At 45.5% G+C, this 15508-nt stretch overlaps 1 long non-coding RNA gene across 1 annotated transcript; it reads right to left on the reverse strand.

Annotated features, from left to right (window-relative positions):
* Positions 1 to 878: 878 nt before the first annotated feature.
* Positions 879 to 8429, reverse strand: LOC136611807 (uncharacterized). Its single transcript, XR_010790311.1, has 3 exons — positions 8341 to 8429; positions 5873 to 5965; positions 879 to 994 (listed from the first exon to the last, which is right to left on the reverse strand). It is a non-coding gene; the product is annotated as an uncharacterized lncRNA (long non-coding RNA).
* Between the last annotated feature and the right edge of the window lie 7079 nt (positions 8430 to 15508).

The following is a 15508-nucleotide window of genomic DNA, read 5'->3' on the forward strand; positions in this document are numbered from 1 at the left end:
ACACATCAATAGTGCCTATCTTGTTATTCACAGTTTTAGGCTTCTTACCCACGAGCGTATATCAGCCGGCCGGCTGATATGCGCTGTGATCTGATGTATAGGATTCCAATGCATAAGATCACATGGCCATATTCCTGAGACGTAAAAGCGCCTGGCCAGGCCAATATAGCGCGTTTTTACGTCAGACCCAAGGATAGTCCTGGAACTATCTTTTGGCCGGAATACGTCAGCCGCTGCATGGGCTCCTATGGGAGCCTATGGCAGCGGCCATAGGTGGGAGGGAGTTTAGCAATGTGGCTGCTAAAGATCCTCCCTCTGCTCTCCTAACCAACTTCAGGGTCACCTGTCCTCTCTTCCCCGCTGGCTCTCTGCAATGGGAGGGGGCGGGCTGGGGGTGAGGGGGCTAAGCGCAGTTCCGTCCCGTCTCACCCATTGCTGGCTGTGGACAAGGGGCGGGATGTGGGCGGAGCTAAGCTACCACCCTCTCCTCGACCCTTGTCCATAGCCATCAATGGGAGGAGGCGGGACGGGACGGTGCCTAGCTCCCCCCCCCCCGTCCCGCCCACTCCCATTGCAAAGAACGAGCGGGGAGGAGAAGAGAGGTGAGCCTGCGATAGGGAGGGAGGGAAAAGGGGCGACGACATGGAACTTTCGGCGTATATGCGCCGGGACCCATGCGGCCTGAACAGGCACACAAACGTTTGATTTGTGCGCTCGTTCACCAGTTTTATCTCTCCCAACATTGCATATATCGCCCACCCGTGAAAACGGCTGGCTGATATACGCTTGTAGGAATGAAGCCTTACTAACATAGTAATGAAATACAGGTGAGTCTGAAATAATAATTCTGTGGATTCTTCCTATGTACCTGATCTGTTCTCCCCACCAATGCCACTTTGTTCATCGGGTCCTTTACCTACACACATGCTGCTACTGTTTGATACTGTACAGAATTCATGTGCATATTCTTTTTTGGTAACACAGCTGCTGTTTTCTGAAGAAACAAAAAAATAACAGAAAATAAGAACTCTTGAAGAGCAAGTGCTAATGTGTTTCCTTAGTGAGTGCTTTTAAATAAGTTGTTTTACACTAGTCTTGACTTTCTTCAAGACCGCTTTTATATAGGGTTTATTGTTGCATTTTATAAACCTCCACAGAAAACTATATATAATTAAAAAACACCACACTTGTTGCAGGTTTGCAAAATGGGCTACATCTCTTCAAAAATTACACAAAAAAATGCCATACCTGAACAAGTTAGGGATCTTTCACATGGTACAGAATAGGTCACATAACACACCGAAAGCCACAGTAAATTCCCTACCTGCAAATGCTTATGCAGAATTGAAAATGCCTTAAAACCTGCCTGCAATTGTGCATCAAGCCAAGCAGTTAGACTTGTGGATTTTGGTGTGGAATTCTGCAGCTGCAGATTAGGCTGCGTTCTGCGGCGTAATTTCATCCCATGTGAAAGGTACAACCCTGGTCTCAACAGAGTCCCTAAATATAAGGGAGAGTGGTCTGTCTAGTACATCACTTAGTTCCCTCAAAACCCTTGGGTGTATTCCATTGTTGATTTTAATCTTTTTTAACTGCCTCGGTACTTCCTGATATTTAGCGGGGATGAGGGAGGGTCGTTTTATCCCCCTGCATCTCTTGTGACATTTCTTTTTCCTTCATAAATACACTTGAGAAAAAACTATTTAATAGATTTGCTTCCAGCCCATCATCTTCTATGGTTTCTCTTGCATTATTTGTTAAAGGTCCAATGCTTTCAGTGCAAATCCTTTTACCGTTTTTATAACTGAAAAAATAGTTTTGGCTTATTTTTGCTGTGTTTGGCAATTAGTCTCTGCTTTCTCCTTGGCAGTTTTGATCTTTTTCATACATAGTTAGTTTTTTTCCCTGTATGTTTTTAGCGCTTTTTTACTGCCTTTTTGTTTTAGTAATTTAAACACTTTCTTTTTTTGTTTATTGCCCCCCTAACAGTCTTTTCGAGCCACAATAGTTTCTTTCTGCTTGTAGTTATTTAATTTTTGAAGGGTATGAACTGCTCATCTGAGGTAATTAGGATGTTTTTAAAATTCACCCATTTGTTGTCTGTACTATTATTTCTGAGGACATTGTCCCAGTTAATGTTGCCAAGAGTAATTCTGAGTTGATCACATTTTGCTTTACTAAAGTTTAGGTTTTTTTTGTTGCTCCGTGATAGGGCATTGTATTGAATAATAGCTAGAAATTAATTAAATTGTGGTCACTATTTCCCAAGTGTCCCTTAACCTGCACCGCCATGATTCTGTGATTCTGTCATGTTTGTTAGTTAATAATTAGTCCAGAATGGCCCTCCCTCTAGTTGTTTCCTGTACAAGTTGGGTAAGGTAGTTATCTTTAATTGTACTCAAGAGCTTATTGGCCTTTTTGATTTGCCTTATTAATAAGTTTTCAGTTTCTTCTGTCATTTTTGGTGGAATATACAAAACCCCTGTCAGGATTTTGTTATTTTTCCCTCCCTGGATTTTTACCCACAGAGATTCCACACGTTCATTACCTACACCTATATCTTCCCTTAGGCTTGGTATTAAGTAGGATTTAACATACAGACATACCCCTACCCCATTCTGGTTCTCACGGTCTCTTCTGGAAAGAAAAATTCACCACCCAATTGCACTTATCATCAAGCCATGTTTCCATTATTCCTACTATATCATAATTTTCTTCAGATATTCTTACTTCAAGGTCACACACTTTATTGATTAGACTTTTTGCATTTGTTGCCATACAATTTATATGGTTATTCTTCTTCTTTATATTCATTATGCTACTTATGGTCCTATTAACTGTTTTCCCCACCACTTGGACCTGTCTAGCCTTCCCTGTGCTCCCCTTCTTACTGGAGCAGTCATCTCCCTGGCATTCAGAGGGCATGTCACGCTGCAGCAGTGCTGACTTTGTAATGTCATCCCCCTCATCTGCAAACTTGTTGGGGTGTTAACTTATTGCTTGCTTGCTTCTTTACGCTGACTATTTGCTTCTGTTTCTTTCTACTGAACTTTTCCTCCCCTTCTCTCTCTTTTACTCTTCTCTGCTAACACTCAAGAATGACTTTGATTTCAGTACTCACACTTTTGATGTTCTCCTTTCCACCCCACTGGCTTTTCTCCTTTACTCTCCAGTCTCCTCTCAACTAGACGGGAAAGACTACTAAAATAGACTTGGAAGGCTAAGTGAAGAAGTTCTCTTGGTTCCTCCCCAGCTTCTATCTTAGGCTTTCCTGGACTAAACTGACTAACCCTATCCACTCTCTACCTTTTATACCTTTCTACACAACCAATCCTGCGCTAGGAAAAAGCTGACTATCCAATCCCTGTACTAGCTAGGGGTGATTGACTGGTATGAGAGCAGGTTAGGGTGAATTCACCATGCGATGCTTGGTTGTGAGAACACCTTCAATTAACACATTACTGACCATTTAAAGGTACATACACTCTTGATTTCATAAAGTGACTAGCAAATTGCTGTAGTGCCCACTCTGGGTCACTACACATGTTTATCTCTAATTGTCAGATTTCCCTGAGTTAAGCAGAAGACTGCTTGCTATAATGTCTCCATAAAAAGCACATATAGAAAAAACCCTGCTCTCATGTCTTTTAGTAGCACATGGAAGCAGCAGCATGTGATCCAGCAGTAAACAGTGATGTGGCTATAGGGGTTGCAGTTGCAACCAAGACCCTACATCAGGTGGCCCAAGGGCCTGCTTGACACAATGGCTGCTCTTGCTGGCCCCACACCCCCAAAACTCTGCACTAATAACCTTTACTTTACTCACGCTTCCATTTGTCAGATTGTCTCACGTGCTGTGGCCAGCATGTATAGCACTGTCTGAGTCCACCCTCAGTCTCTTGGCTCTCTGACCACTGCCTTCAAAACTTTAACTACACCCCTGGCAGTACTGAAGAGTGTAGCTGTGAATCCAGCACTGGGGTAAGATAGAAAACTTAGTACCCACCAATAGCATCTCTGTGTGTGTCTCTCTGCTTTTCTTTCACAGCTGGTCTCTCCCCCCCCCCCCCCCTCTCCATAGAATTGTAAGGGAAGCATGTAACCTGATCCCCAAGTAAGCTGATTACCTGTCTTGTCTCTCAAGAAAAATGTCATCCATAAACTGAAAGTGAATGAACAGTGCAGGAGGCAGGGGTAGGGGGAAGTGGCTCGTAAGTGGAGAAAAAGGCAATTTTTAGAATAAGATACAGTATATTACAAACTTATATTACAGCCAATATACGCTGCCCCTCTGATGGATTGGTTTACAATGCATCAGTTCACATTGGTGTATTCCCACGGCGTAAAAGCGCCCGGGCGGCCAAGATAGCACATTGCAGCCGGGTGCTTTTACGCTGGCAGCGGCTGCATAGACTCTTATGGGAGCCTATGACAGCTGCCGGAGAAGGGAGGTGGGAGGGAGTTTAGCAGCGTGACTTCTAAACTCCCACCCCCTTCCCTCCTCCTCTCCGCTCCTTGCCGACTGTTTGCAATGGGAGGGGGCGAGACTGGGAAGGGGAGCTAGTTGCTAAAATTTCCCGGCCCATCCCGCCCACTCCCATTACTGGCTGCTGACAAGGGGCGGAGAGGGGGTGGGAGCTTAGCACACTAGCTCCAGCCCCGTCTTGCCCACTCCCCATGCAGAAAGCCAGTGTGGGGGAGGAAAAGGGGAGACAGCTTAGCAGAGCTTAGCATTGCGGGTTCGGCGTATATGCACCAGGCCAAGGCCATCTGAACGGTTGCACAAACTTTAGATTTGTGCACCCATTCACGCGTTTTTATGTCGCTGCGGGCGAACGTAAAAACGTATACGCCCATGTGAATCCAGCCCCACTTGTTGTTACATTTTGGACTATTGACCTTCTTAAGGCTTGGTAGCAATAGAAGTGATAATGAATACATGCTAGTATAGTGCCAGTATGTAATAAGGGAAGTCCAAGAGACTCATATACCCAAATTGAACAGTACAGATAATTGGCTATGTGTGAAATTAAAGAAACCCCTCGCCAAGCATGAAATTAGAAAATTTGAAGGTGGCTGCTGGGTTGTGTGTTCGTTTATGTTCATATCTTCAATAAAGTTCATCTTAGTATTTTTCTATCTCCATCTATTTACCATTTGTCGATGGGGTCTAGGAGCAATGCTATCTACAGTTGTCCCTTTTTTCAATCCATGTCCAATGGTTTGTCATTTCCTGAAGAAATTGATGCAGTTGACATAGTTGGCAGCTCCTGCCTAAATACCTGCAACTCTGTTGGTGTTTCAATCACGCTGTTTCTGGAGTTGGGCCCTGCAAGCACAGCCTATTGAGGTGACAGTCCAGCTTTATTCTTTTGCATCACTTACCGCTTCCATTGGTGTGGTACTACTGCACCTACATTGCACCTCTCTTTCTGCCTATTTTTCCCTTCTCAAGGGAAAGATGAGAACCTATTGCTGTGTAATGAACATCTTCAATCTTCTATTTTGTATGGTCCATAAGTCTGCTATACAGAACAAGCATATCTGCCTATTATTTGGCTTAGCAGCCTGAATGAAACTGGTAAATTTTAGGATTATTTTTTTAAATACATAGTGACATGCAAAGCTACCAAAAATGCTTTTAAAAAAAGCTTAACATAAAAATATGATTTAAACTATTATAACTAATAACTAGGTTATTGGCTGATGAAACATTCTCTATAACAATTGTATTGTGCTTTATTTTTAGACATATCTATAAAAGTTTTCATTAGACCATACATGAATAAAAGGTATGAATGATCGTGATCCACACATAAAGGAAAATGGTGAATATAATAACCATTTGCATTTCCTTTTTATTAATTCTTACCTGAGGCTTCACATGTCACCCACTCACAGGACATGTTGAAATTTAGTTCACTTTCAATACAAGTTACACAAGAGCTCAACTGGCTACAGTCCCCTGTGGGAAAAAAAAACAAGTTTTATTATTATAAGCCATTTATTTAAGGGGTTCTCACATCTGCTGATCGCCTTGGGTCAAGCTCTGTGCACCCAAACAGCTGATTGCTCCAGGAGAAGCCACGGCCAGCCAAGTCGCTGCAAAGTAAATGTAGTATTACATGCTGGCCATTCATATGAATAGAAGCACAACTTAAAGGGGTATTCCAATCTCAGCAATCCTATTTCAATGTGTTCAAAATATCTAACAATGCTCTCACTCATAAGATGTTTATTTCCAAAATGCTCCGTTCTCTAAATATTGATTCCTCTCCCCCTGATTGTTTACTACGCATTGCCAGGAAAAGTGACCCCCCCCCCCCCCCCCTACTATAGAAAGAAATAGAGTACAGCGGCAGCTGGGCCAGGAGCTGTTATGCATGCCATCAGATTTAGATGAGAGCCTGGCGTAAGATGCGCACAAGGGCTGGCCTCCTCTGCTTTTCTCTTTCTTTATCTGGAGAACGGAGCATTTTGGAAATAAACATCTTATGGACGAGTGCATGGTTTTGCAATTTCAAACAAATTGAAATAGAATTCCTGAAACGTAATACCCCTATAAATCCACCAGAATGGAAGCCACTTACAGAGATAAGGTCTTCTCATCAAGAGACAAACACCTATGATGTGCAGTAATAGGGCATATAATATAAATAGAGGTGATCTTAATGAGATAACCCCTTAAGATAGCAACATCTACGCAAGGATTAGACATTTTATTACCCGAACCTTATTGAAACAAACATAAAGGGTTGGCAGAGCCATGTTTGCAGCAGGTCCTATGAAATAGCTTATGGTGCAAAGCTATTTAAGTCTTTGCCCATATCAACCTGGAGTCATTGTAGTCGTAGATTTCGTCATTTAGGATGAAAAAAACATCAGAATTTCCAGCACCATTTTTCAAAATGAGAAACACCTCTACTGACTTCAATGGATTTTATTATAATAGCGTATGTCAGGCCCTTCTAGTTTCCATTGTATGACCTGTTCAGCACTGCATGGAGGTTTATAAAAGACACCACAATGTAGATCTGAAAAGAGCCTAATGTGTATATTCGGCTTTTGCCTTGGGATTTCTAATACTAATAAAATCCAGAGCTGCAGAGAGTTTCTTGCAGCTATCTTGCAGATCCCTCAGTAGACAAGGCTATTTAATGCAGCTTGTTATCTAGACTCAATCAACAAGCTACAGTTGGCTTTACATAGCAGCCTGCAGCATAACCAGAGCTTTGGTCAAACAATTCAACTACTTCTTTACCATCTGCAATTGGGAAGCAGCTTACGGTGGTTTCACACTTGCACTGGGGCTTCTGCTTTCCTGCTCTGTATGGGGAGCAAGAAAGGGGAATCCTAGCGGCTGAACAGTTCCATCCCTGGACAGAACTGAACATTGACAGACGTACCCCATTGACTATAATGGGATCTATCACCTTCCACCCAGCTGCTTGGCTTTTGAACAGAAGAAAAAGCGCTGACGCAGATGTGACACTACCCTTAACAATAATTTTCTTATAGGCCTAGTCAATAATTAAAAAAATATATCAGGATACATATTAGTATAATTCTGTAATCTGTAAATTAGCATCAGTAGAAGATTGAGTATTGTTGGCAGGAGTGATGCGGTTTATAGTATAGTATCAGCTATGCTTCGCCAACATACAATACTAGGGTAATCAAGGAAGGAATAATGCACTTTTTAATGCACATCCAGTAATAGTTTTTTGAAAAAAAACAAAGAGGGATTGATTTTTTGACAGAAAAGTACATTTAAGTGGTTCTACGTCTTCTATTGGTTCTGCTTGAAAACATTGATGGGTTTGAATAAAGTTTTTGAGATGATTGCTCAATTCCTTTTAGTCTAAAAATGTATATACTTTTTTTTCCTTTTTATGCTTAGAGGGAACCTTCAATATTGAAATATGTCACTGGTAAAGTTTATTTGCATATAAAATTTCTGAAGGACATACAGACACTTGCACACAAAGAGTCTGTAGTAAACCTTTACATTTAATTATCATAAAGTATTCTGTAAACTTCTATGACACAGTTTTGTAAGAAGTGAGTGGACCTATGCACAGCTGAAACTTCTCAGTAACCCTGATCCTGTAATGTATTATGCAACTTAGACGAGTTTTCAGTCCCTCACTTTCTGAGTGCAAATAGCTTTTATAATTACATTGCTTAGAAATTTCACAGTACAGGTTTATCTAGCTTCAAGAATTAAGTAATAATTAAGTAGTGAGATATTGTGTCAAATAGTGACTCATAAGAATACACACCTCTAATTAATACAGGACAAAACATCTTGCCTGTGGGAGTTGCGGACTGGGTACCTACCTGCATCACAGAGAGATAAGGCAGTGGCTAGAAGCACAGCAATGCAGACTTGATACTTCATATCTAGGTAGAGAGTTAATAATTACCCTACAAAGAGGCAAAAAACGATTAATAATAACTAATAGTACTAAGCTCAGCACAAAAATTTTTCATATAAGACGAAGCTCTGCAGGATCCGGGGAGGAAAGGAGAGCTCTGTATAGGAGCGATTTGTCTCTGACCTGGTAACTGATCAGACAATAGGAAATTGAGATGATGAAAGAAACCTGAGACAGGAGCAGCACATTGCACCCGAGAGACAAGAGTCCTGCACAAGTCTATACTGGAGATACATAACAGCCCTATATAGTATTCTATATTATTCTGACAGATAGACAATGAAGATTACTATTTCAAAATTTCTAAAAATATATTATCTTAGTATAAAATGAAAATCTAAGCTGAGGTCTCACGGTTCATTTTACAAATGTTTTGATGGAAAATTTTCAAAAACATCCCTCAGAGAGATCAGGTATTTGAAAGAGAAAAAGAGGGAACAGGAGTAGGTATTGGTTGACATATTTTGCACACTCCTAAATTTGTTTATTAATAGAGATGAGCGAACGTGTTCGGCTCCGCCCCTTTTCGCCCGAACACCGAACTTTGCGAGCAATTCCGTGCTCGGGCGAAAAAAGTTCGGGGGTCGCCGTGGCAGCGCGGGGGGGTGCGGCGGGGAGTGGGGGGGAGAGGGAGAGAGAGAGGGCTCCCCCCTGTTCCCCGCTGCTGCCGCCCGCGCCGCCGCGCCTCTCCCCGCCCCCCGGCGCCCCCCGAATCTTTACGCGCGGACACTGAGGTCCTCGGTAAAGCCGGTGTCCGGGTGCGTAAGTGTTCGTTAAGAACACGTTCGCTCATCTCTATTTATTAATTGTTCATTTGTTGGACCATCAACACTTTGTTATATATGCATGTTTAAAATATCAATAAAAAGAAAAGTAGTATCCATTGCCTGTTGACTGATGTCCCACTTTTTTAAAGAGTAACTAAACGTTTAAACTTTTTGTTCTGAAATCAATAGTGGTTGTTGATGTTAGCCATTTAGTCGTTCACGACCCTTGGCGACCCTAAAGGCTCCCTCCCTTGATGTTTTTTGGGTTTGCACTGCTTCTTTCAGTTGTGTGATATCCATGCCAGTATCAGCTTTGACAGTATCAGCCATCGTGTCCTTTGGCGGCTGGGTCTTCTTTTGCCACTGATCTGTCCAAACACTATTGATTTTTCTAGCAACTCTGCTCACACTACATGACCAGAATACGTGAGTCTGAGTCTGGTCATCTGGCCCTCCAGTGATATATCGGGTCTGTTTGTTACTCTCACCATCCAGGGCATACGCAGCAGCTTTCGCCAGCATCACAGCTCAAATGCATCAATCCTCCTTCTATCACCTTTTTTCGCAGTCCAGCTATCACATCAATACATGGCTATGTGAAAAACGGTGGTTTGCACTATCCTGTATTTAGTTGCTATTCCAGTATCCCTACTTTTTCAGATTTTGTCCATGTTTAGCATTGCGCTTTGCCCCAATGCTATGTTTTATCTCTGGCATAGATTATCCAGCCTGGTCAATTTTTAAGCCAAGAAAAATGAAATCTTGCAGGCATAGAATGACCTCATTTTGATTTGAATTTGGCCATTTTTGGCAATTGTCATAATTTTAGTCTTCTTTAAATTCAGGTAGAGGCCTATTTTTTCACTTTCATTTTTAATCTTGCATATCAGCTGCTTCAGATCCGATTCTGTTTCTGCAAACAGAATTGTGTCATCCACATCACGTTGATTGTTGATGTTTCTTCCACCAAATTCCCCTGATTTCCAATTCGGATAGGTCCATTTTACGCATGATCACTTCGGCATATATGTTAAACAAGAAGGGTGAGAGGATGCAGCCCTGTCGAAGCTTTTGTTGATCCCAAACCAATCTGTATCCCCATACTGTGTTCTCACAGTGGCTTCTTGATGGGTATAAAGTGATTTTATAATCTTGACTTGATGTGCCGATATGCCCAGCTCTTGTAGGGCCATCCATAGCTTTTCATGGTCGACACAGTCAAAGGCCTTGATGTAGTCGATGACTACAATCTGCAACTAGAGATACTAAGGAAAACCACAATGAAACTCCACCATACCTTACACAAGGATGACCATCTGAAAATTACTTCTGTGTTACAGGCAACCTTATAATCAGGAGTGCACTGCCCTCTGACACATAAAAAGGAACTTAACCCTGTAATGTAAGGAGATGCAAGACCTGCTCACATATACTGACTGCGGACAGTATACAAATCTCCAACACACAGCAGGACTATAAGATCCCTGGGACATTCTCATGTTCTACGTCCAATGTTGTGTACCTGATCCCGTGCAGTAAATGTCCTGTTGGGGGCCTTTATGTTGGAGAAACAAGGCAAAAACGTAAAGCCAGGATGAGGTCTCATCACTAGAGATGAGCGAGCGTACTCGTCCGAGCTTGATGCTCTTTCGAGTATTAGGGTGTTCGAGATGCTCGTTACTCAAGACAAGCACCACGCGGTGCTCGACTCCATTACATTTCCTTCCCTGAGAAATTTGCGCGCTTTTCTGGCCAATAGAAACACAGGGAAGGCATTACAACTTCCTCCTGTGATGTTCCAGCCCTACCCCACCCCCCTGCAGTGAGTGGCTGGTGAGATCAGATGACACCCGAGTATTTAAATATGCCCCGCCCGCGGCTCACTACAGACACAAGCTAAGAGAGATCAGGGAAAGTGCTGCCTTGCTGTAGCTACTATAGGGAGAGTGTTAGGTGTTATTTTAGTCTTCAAGAACCCCAACGGTCCTTCTTAGGGCCACATCTGACTGTGTGCAGTACTATTGAGGCTGCTTTTAGCAGTTTTGCACATTTTTTTTTTTGTATATCGGGCGTGCAGACCATAGCGTCCTCAGTCTGCAGTCATTTTACAGAGTATAGGGGCAGTACTGGTGAGGCAGGGACAGTGGTACAGGGAAAGAGATATACTGGCTATATAGGCAGTGTGCTTTTTCAAAAAATTGGAAAAAAATACTATATTTGGGCTGCCTGTGACCGTCTTCAGTTTACTGTGTGTCTACTGGGGGTAGTAGTCGCTGATTAATACCCAGCCTTGCGCATAATATTTTCTGGCTGCACTGTGCTTTCAATAACCACAGTCATCCACCAACAGGGAAATCCATATACAGGCTATATCACAGGCAGTGGGCTTTTTCCCCAAAATTGTAAAAAAAATACTATATTTGGCCTACCTGTGACCGTCTTCAGTTTACTGCGTGTCTGCTGGGGGTAGTAGTCGCTGATTAATACCCAGTCCTGCGCATAATTTTGTTCTGGCTGCACTGTGCTTTCAGTAACCACAGTCATCCTCCAACAGGGAAATCCATATACAGGCTATATCACAGGCAGTGAGCTTTTTCCCCAAAATTGTAAAAAAAATACTATATTTGGACTGCCTGTGACCGTCTTCAGTTTACTGCGTGTCTGCTGGGGGTAGTAGTCGCTGATTACTACCCAGCCTTGCGCATAATTTTTTCTGGCTGCACTGTGCTCTCAATAACCACAGTCATCCTCCAACAGGGAAATCCATATACAGGCTATATAGGCAGTGGGCTTTTTCCCCAAAATTGTAAAAAAATACTATATTTGGGCTGCCTGTGACCGTCTTCAGTTTACTGCGTGTCTGCTGGGGGTAGTAGTCGCTGATTAATACCCAGCCTTGTGCATAATTTTTTCTGGCTGCACTGTGCTTTCAATAACCACAGTCATCCCCCAACAGGGAAATCCATATACAGGCTATATCACAGGCAGTGGGCTTTTTCCCAAAAATTGTAAAACAATACTATATTTGGGCTGCCTGTGAACTTCTTCAGTTTACTGCGGGTGTGCTGGGGGTAGTAGTCGCTCATTAATACCCAGCCTTGTGCATAATTGTTTCCTGGCTCTGCTGTGTCCGTTACATGATCGCCGTCATCCGGCCAGAGGGAAAGAATATACATATGTACGCTGCATACGGTGTCTGTCTGGTTTTTCACCTCACCATTTAAAAAAATTGAAGCAAAATACTTAAGGCCTACCACTGGCCTTTGGCCACTTGACTGGTTCTGCGCTGTGAATTCCAGCAGCTCAGTCACACGCACCTAGGTCTGACTACAGGCTTGCGCATAATTGTTTCCTGGCTCTGCTGTGCGTTCTGTAAGCGAAGTCAGCCTCCAACCACAGGCCAATAAGCGGCACATTTAATTACAGCGTTCAGTTTCTGCTCTACTCGTAATACACCATGCTGAGGGGTAGGCCTAGAGGACGTGGACGCGGGCGAGGACGCGGAGGCCCAAGTGAGGGTGTGGGCACAGGCCGAGCTCCTGGTCCAGGTGTATTGCAGCTGACTGCTGCGGGATTAGGAGAGAGGCAAGTTTCTGGGGTCCCCAGATTCATCTCACAATTAATGGGTCCACGCGGTAGACCTTTATTAGAAACTGAGCAGTGTGAGCAGGTCCTGTCGTGGATGGCAGAAAGTGCATCCAGCAATCTATCGACCACCCAGTCTTCTACGCCGTCCACTGCTGCAACTCTGAATCCTCTGGCTGCTGCTCCTCCTACCCTCCCAGCCTCCTCACTCCATGAAAATGACACATTCTGAGGAGCAGGCAGACTCCCAGGAACTGTTCTCGGGCCCCTGCCGAGATTGGGCAGCAATGGTTCCTCTCCCACCGGAGGAGTTTGTCGTGACCGATGCCCAACCTTTGGAAAGTTCCCGGGATCCGGGGGATGAGGCTGGGGACTTCCAGCAACTGTCTCAAGAGCTTTCAGTGGGTGAGGAGGACGATGACGATGAGACACAGTTGTCTATCAGTGAGGTAGTAGTAAGGGCAGTAAGTCCGAGGGAGGAGCGCACAGAGGATTCGGAGGAAGAGCAGCTGGACGATGAGGTGACTGACCCCACCTGGTTTGCTAAGCCTACTGAGGGCAGGTCTTCAGAGGGGGAGGCAAGTGCAGCAGCAGGGCAGGTTGGAAGAGGCAGTGCGGTGGCCAGGGGTAGAGGCAGGGCCAGACCGAATAATCCACCAACTGTTTCCCAAAGTGCCCCCTCGCGCCATGGCACCCTGCAGAGGCCGAGGTGCTCAAAGGTGTGGCAGTTTTTCACTGAGAGTGCAGACGACCGACGAACTGTGGTGTGCAAGGTTTGTCGTGCCAAGATCAGCCGGGGAGCCACCACCACCAGCCTCACCACCACCAGCATGCGCAGACATATGATGGCCAAGCATCCCACAAGGTGGGACGAAGGCCGTTCACCGCCTCCGGTTTTCACCACTGACTCTCCCCGTGCCCCAACCTGCCACTCAGATCCAACCCCCCTCTCAGGACACAGGCACGACCATCTCCCGGCCTGCACCCACACCCTCACCTCCGCTGTCCTCGGCCCCATCCAGCAATGTCTCTCAGCGCAGCGTCCAGCCATCGCTAGCGCAACTGTTTGAGCGAAAGCGCAAGTATGCCGCCACGCACCCGCACGCTCAAGCATTAAACGTGCACATAGCCAAATTGATCAGCCTGGAGATGCTGCCGTATAGGCTTGTGGAAACGGAGGCTTTCAAAAACATGATGGCGGCGGCCCGGCGCTACTCGGTTCCCAATCGCCACTACTTTTCCCGATGTGCTGTCCCAGCCCTGCACGACCACGTCTCCCGCAACATTGTACGCGCCCTCACCAACGCGGTTACTGGCAAGGTCCACTTAACAACGGACACGTGGTCAAGCACAGGCGGGCAGGGCCACTATATCTCCCTGACGGCACATTGGGTGAATTTAGTGAAGGCTGGGACCGAGTCAGAGCCTGGGACCGCTCACGTCCTACCCACCCCCAGAATTGCGGGCCCCAGCTCGGTGCTGGTATCTGCGGCGGTGTATGCTTCCTCCACTAAACCACCCTCCTCCTCCTCCTCTGCAACCTCTGTCTCGCAATCAAGACGTGTCAGCAGCAGCACGTCGCCAGCAGTCGGTGTCGTGCGGCGTGGCATCACAGTGGTGGGCAAGCGTCAGCAGGCCATGCTGAAACTACTCAGCTTAGGAGAGAAGAGGCACATGGCCCACGAACTGCTGCAGGGTCTGACAGAGCAGACCGACCGCTGGCTTTCGCCGCTGAGCCTCCAACCGGGCATGGTCGTGTGTGACAATGGCCGTAACCTGGTGGCGGCTCTGCAGCTCGGCAGCCTCACGCACGTGCCATGCCTGGCCCACGTCTTTAATTCGGTGGTTCAGCGGTTTCTGAAAAGCTACCCACGCTTGTCACACCTGCACGGAAAGTTGCGCCGGCTCAGCGCACATTTCCGCAAGTCCAACACGGATCCTGACACCCTGCGGACCCTGCAACATCGGTTTAATCTGCCAGTGCACCGACTGCTGTGCGACATGCCCACACGGTGGAACTCTACGCTCCACATGTTGGCCAGGCTCTATGAGCAGCGTAGAGCTATAGTGGAATACCAACTCCAACATGGGCGGCGTAGTGGGAGTCAGCCTTCTCAATTCTTTACAGAAGAATGGGCCTGGTTGGCAGACATCTGCCAGGTCCTTGGAAACTTTGAGGAGTCTACCCACATGGTGAGCGGCGATGCTGCAATCAATAGCGTCACCATTCCTCTGCTATGCCTCTTGAGAAGTTCCCTGCAAAGCATGAAGGCAGATGCTTTGCGCTCGGAAACGGAGGCGGGGGAAGACAGTATGTCGCTGGATAGTCAGAGCACCCTCATGTCTATATTTCAGCGCGTTTTGGAGGAGGAGGAGGGGGAGGAGCATGAGGAGGAGGGGGAAGAGACAGCTTGGCCCACTGCTGAGGGTACCCATGCTGCTTGCCTGTCATACTTTCAGCCTGTATGGCCTGAGGAGGAGGAGGATCCTGAAAGTGATCTTCCTAGTGAGGACAGCCATGTGTTGCATACAGGTACCCTGGCACACATGGCGGACTTCATGTTAGGATGCCTTTCTCGTGACCCTCGCGTTACACGCATTCTGGCCACTACGGATTACTGGGTGTACACACTGTTGGACCCACGGTATAAGGAGAACCTTTCCACTCTCATAACCGAAGAGGAAAGGGGTTCGAGAGTGATGCTATACCACAGGACC

The sequence above is a fragment of the Eleutherodactylus coqui genome, chromosome 1, assembly GCF_035609145.1.
Source record: "Eleutherodactylus coqui strain aEleCoq1 chromosome 1, aEleCoq1.hap1, whole genome shotgun sequence".
Classification (NCBI taxonomy): domain Eukaryota; kingdom Metazoa; phylum Chordata; class Amphibia; order Anura; family Eleutherodactylidae; genus Eleutherodactylus; species Eleutherodactylus coqui.